The sequence below is a fragment of the Teleopsis dalmanni genome, chromosome 1, assembly GCF_002237135.1.
Source record: "Teleopsis dalmanni isolate 2A chromosome 1, ASM223713v2, whole genome shotgun sequence".
Taxonomy (NCBI): Eukaryota; Metazoa; Arthropoda; class Insecta; order Diptera; family Diopsidae; genus Teleopsis; species Teleopsis dalmanni.
Window position 1 is genome coordinate 28,584,665 of NC_051846.1, and position 6,001 is coordinate 28,590,665.

Genomic DNA, 6,001 nt, shown 5'->3' on the forward strand with positions numbered 1-6,001 from the left:
TTCCTTCCTTCCAGGCCCTTTGCACAATTTTGCAGCTACTTCCGGTTAAAGTCTCTATCTGTTAAACTGTTGCAATGCTATAAGGATTATACCAGTTCTTTTACACAATTCTACATCTACTTTTGACTAAAGTCCCTATTTGTCACACTGTTGCTATGTCTACTGTCTAACTAAATTGCAACAAAGTATTGGAACATACCAATCTAGATATGTTCCTATTCACAGATATACCTATTAATATTAATTATATCATCGATCGTAGTAGATTTCAAATCCCTATTCGACACGGATTAAACTATAGGTATACTTGTATAATAGTGACAAGTTAATCCATATTTATAGGGACGGCTCAAAAGCAAGAAATAAATGTGGGTAAGGTGCTTTTTTGGATACTATCATTAAATTTTCTCAATTCAGAGTGTGCGCAAACTATTTTAGAGTTTTCTAGATATAGTTTTAGTAGTTCATGAAGTGATTGAATGGGTAGTTAAGCGATAGCTATAGTATATTTGCACGAATAAATAAACTGCTAATAAATAACTCACAAGTAACATATGGATACGAGATCAACGTCAATAGCACTATGCAGCTCATCTTCAAATGAGATAAAAAAAACATGTTATATTTATCTTATTTTATTTCCGGTACCAACTGATATTACGGGAATTTGTAGAACTGATTAGCTATCCAAATACAGCAAAATTTTTGATATAAGTATCTTGTGCTCTCTTTGGTCATACTGGTATCACATGAAATTGTAAAACTGATAAGCTGATCACACATGTCTTTACTTTTTATGACAAGGCAATTATAAGTAAAAAAGTATATATAGTTATTTTTGTGATCTTACTGATGTCTCCTAAAATTGTTTAGATTATGATCTAGCCAGCCTTATCAATATTCTCTCGAATAGTACAATAATATAGAAAAACATATTCAGTTTCTTATCTTGTGCGTCTTGTTAGACAAAATAGAACTGCAAAAGCACACAAAACATAACTAGGAGATAGAAAACTTTTGATATTTATTAAAGCAATACTGAACAAAAATATCTGACAAATGAATATTGGTTCTGTTATGTACAGCATATAGTAGTATCAATCTGCTGACGTTAATCTTTGCAAGTCGTTGTTTGATAAATGTGTACGCGGCTAGGAAAGGTACTTCCAGTAGAGAGTTATGTAGAAGTTGGAGAATTATGGTATGGATGAGATGCTTAAGTGCATAGTCTATTACTTTCCAGATAAAATGGTCAACTTATTGCAAGATTTTTGTATGTATACTTCCATATATAAACTTACTGTATCAGTTCATCAAATACTATGTTGTATCAAAATAGTTATCAGCAGGGAAGCAGGAAATAAGTTTTTATTATACTGAAAGTATGATCATTTGATAAGGTAGAATGTAAGAAATACTTTGCTTTGAAAACAGACAACCGTCATTTTTTCTGTATACTTACTCAAGCACAACCCCATCGACGTGGTTCACAAGTGATTCGTTTTCATTTCCTGATTTACATGAACAGCATAGCTAAATTGATATGTGCAATTAAGAACTTCATGCAGTACTGCTTGAAACATGGAATTTTGTAGTGCTTGTCGGATTTATTTTTCATATAAATTGACTTTATCCTTGCACGAAAATATTTTACCATATTGAAATTTTTAGAAAAATTTTTATCAGTTGAACTGCATGCCTTTAACCACACTAAATTCTTAGCTAAGCACTATCACTTGAGGTAGGATGGTTCCTGCAATAAAAAGGTTTTCTCTCTACTAAAATCAAAGTTATAAAATTTGAATTTGAATTTTGTTACCTATGTAAAGCAAAATATGCCTGTCATCTAAAAATTTCACAGGAATAAACCCATTTAATAACACAAACTTGTGTGTATGCCTATGGTTGATTTAAAATTTATAAACTTTTTATTTCATACCAACTTTTGTTGCATTAGCAATGCAAGGCTTTGAAGTAAAGTTTATTTTGTGAAAATTTATTTCGATACAGTGCTTAATTCTCCTTTATCCTTTTTAAGGTATTAATTTTTTAAATTTAGTTTTCAAGTTTCTTTTTTGATTTTGTGTTTATATTTCAATGCAGGTAAATTTAAATAATTTTAATCCGCTTTAGTTTGAAAGTAAATGAAATCAATTAGTGATGAATTGCAGTGCATAATTGAATTTTGTAAATAAATTTCAATATATCTTGTGCAGCAAATATCTCAATAAAAACTAAATTAAGGTAATTCTTTGCATGACAATTCTTTCAGTTGAAAATTTCACTACATATTTTTGCAAATTTTTCATTATACTATTTTACAGAATAATTCAATATTTCACGGAATCCATGAATACTCTACTGTACCAGTAACAAGATTAAAAAAAATTTCTCTTACAAGCCTTGGAAACTATGCAATTATTCATATTCCTTCAAAATATTTCAACGACTATTTTTTGTTTGTGTATGTTATTTGTTACAGTGTACTTACATCTGCTATGAGTATACTTGCCATGTTTTTCATTATTATTCCAATCATGACAACGTCGTTGGTAATTGTATGAAAAAATAAACTTATACAATCGGTCTAGAACTCTTCTATCATTGCAGCTTGACAAGCAAGAAAGGAAATATATAATAACTTGTAGTATTTTTATTAAAAAAACTTTTTTCATTACAAAAATAATAAATATAATAACTTTTTATCTGAAATGAGAGTTCAGTTCAAAGTATTATAATTCAAAATTCAAAGTTTACTTTAAAATTATCCCAATTAACTTAAGCAGCTCATAAAATCAGTTACCCACACAAAACTTCCTTTCTCATGACTTTATGCAACTAATTTTTATGCTGTTTATTTAAGGATATACGCTGATTTCCGTGCACTTTAACCTTCAACTCATTTGAGGTTGCCAGCGCTACTACTTTTATTAATATTACTGCTACTCTTATTTCCTTTATATATCTGCCACCAATATTACTAATACTACTACTACGCTCAGTTCCTTTGTACATCTACTTATTATAGTATTTCTTGAATATTTTTCTGTATCTTTTCAAATTCGATATCTTTTTAAAAATTTATGCAATTAAATTCATTTCTTAGCTTTCATTTTGCAAATTGCTGCACCAAGCACCACAACGCTGCTTCTCTACCTACCTTCAGTTGCTGGCTGTATTCAGATTTTATATTCTAGCACGGCTTGAATGAAAATATGTTTTATAATTCTTACTTTTGAGATTTTTGGTGCTGCTTTGTTGTGTTTGCTTGGTACTTCAAAGCACTGACGCATATCCTTTTTACTTTAAGCACTCAATCGATATGAAATTTCAGCTTTTACAGTGCAGCTTCCTCGCTTCCTTGCTGTGTGAGAAATGCAGATTTTAGCCGCAAGCTTATAGTTGCGCTTCTTTTCATTGCACTTGCACTGAGCACACAAATCCTAAAATCTTTAACCAACAATTTTAGCAGTTTCGGTTGTAATGCAGTGCGGTTTTGTCAGGATTTTCTTGCTGCTGCAAATATTCATCCATGAACAAATTTACTTTGGGAAATTTACTCTGAAAATTTGCTTTACACATTTTGGTGTTGTAGTTTTGTTGTTGCAGATACAAGCTATAAAACATTTTAGCTGCTAAGTACAATATCATTTTTTCCTATGGTTTTTCCGTTCCTTTGCATTTTCACTATTGCGATTGTTAATAATCATGTTGTTGTTAAAATGTAGTTGATTGAAGTATTGTAGTTTAAAGTATAGAACAGACCTGTTGAAGGATGTGCTTGTTAATATGAAAGTAACTTAAACCTCAACGCTTCAATTTATTTTATTTAAAATTTCTTACGAAATTGGTAAGGAAAGATTTGATTTTTGATACAATAGTGGGTTTTTAGGTAATTATTTATTTTAGAATTTCTTCATATTATAAATTAAATTAAATTATATAAATTAAATAAACAATTAAATTCTTGCTTAGTTTCTGAATTATATATATATTATTAACACAAATTTTTTTTGTCGAATGTGACCCGTCTTATGACAAAAAGAAAACTAGAAGGGTTCGAATTTTAATAAAGAAACAACAACTACAAAAATTTGATTAATTTGTTGAAATTTCTGTAGTTGTGCTTTCTTCATATATATATTGTTACATACTCTCTTATGCACTCTATGTAATTGATTGATAATTCTATGAGAACTTCACTAAATAGTTTGAGTGAGCTTAATGAAGATTACTTGGATGCAAAAGTTTCAACTGAAGAAGTTCTAACAGGATTAAGAAAATATAGAGAATTCTTAAAAACTATCAAAATAAAAAAACGAGGTATTCTGGTCGTAGCATCCGATGTCCAAAATATGAATTGCTGCAACTGATTGTGGATAGTAGAATCGAAAGCAAACACGGCATGAGAAGAAAACGAATGTCTTGGTTGAGGAACATCCGACACTGGACTGAGTTAAGAACGATTGGAGATCTTGTACATACTGCTAGAGACAGAGAAAACTATGATTGTGTAACATTCAGTTTTTAAATACACAATTAAACAAGAAGAAGAATGAAACAATCAGTGCAACTGACTCACTGAGATCATGATAAGTTGTCACATAACTTATATGTTGTTTGCTATCATATACTTGAATTGCTGGATAAGTCTATGAGAACTTTGCTAAATAGCTTGAGTGAACTTACTGTAGTATGCAGTGTAACTGACCACTGAGACTCGACGAGACCTTACGGTGCACCACAGTTTATACTTTATAGTTTTTGATTAGATTATTCTACACACATATAAAAGAAATTATTTTTATTTGTTAGTTAACCAAATCCTCAATCTAATTTCTATATCCACAGAGAGTTTCAATAAACTTACTATGGATTTGAGGAAAAAGTTTGAATTAGATAAATCGAGCAAATTCTATTCAACTAAATCCAATAAAACTCTTAGATATTTTATATATTTCTCATAAAGAATAAAAAATTTTACATTGAGATACATTTGCCATATTTATTACTTGCTTTATTTATTTTTAAAATTCCGAGCGTTCTGATTCATGTTTATATTGTTTGCAATTAAACCCACAATATTTATTCTAAATTCATAATTAAATATGTATTCTCTATTGAAAAGTTTTGCTATTCGTTATATGCTTTTCAGATTTCCTAGTTAGTATTTTAACTTTTTACTAATCAAGTATATTTTTAAAAAAGTTTCGCGATAGTTTGAAACTTTCTGATTCTAAAACTTTTATTAATGAAGCCTTGTTGATAGCAAACTTCAACTTAACACATCAAACCAACAGCAAAAATTGAAATCAGAAAAAACTTCTGCAACTTGCAGTTAAGATGGTTCTAATAGGATTATAGAGAAATAAAGTTGAAAACAGCTTAAATGTATTTCCTATTTTTTTAGAAAAGTAAATACAAAATAATATATAAATATAAATACAAAATAATATGTCAAATAAATTTTTTAATGAATTTAATGAATTTAAATTTTAAATGGTACATTATATATAATTTTTTTATTATATTGTTAATTGTGTGTCATATGTCGAAAGCTATTTTTGCGAATAGAAAAATAACATCTTATTTGGTGCTAACCAAAAATTTAGTCTTTGTATATTGTATACAGTATACACAACGTAATTAATGTGACTTATAATAACAAAAACTAAATAAAATTACCAAAAAATGGTAACTAACAAAGAAAAGATCCGTGACTATCATATTTGACGTATATCTTTCCCTGTACATAGATTTTCTACTTGACGTATATTTTTTCTAAAGGTAGATCCATTCCTGAACAAAAACCTTCTTCTAAACGTATAGCTTTCCCTGGACGTAGATGTGTTTCTACATTTCTCCCTGAACCTTGATCCATCAATGGTCGCAAATCTATTCCTGGACGTAGATCTTCTCCCGAAGGCACATCTTTTCCAGGATATAGATCTTCTTTTGCACGTAAATTTTTTCCTGAATATAGATCTTCTTCTGAACCTAC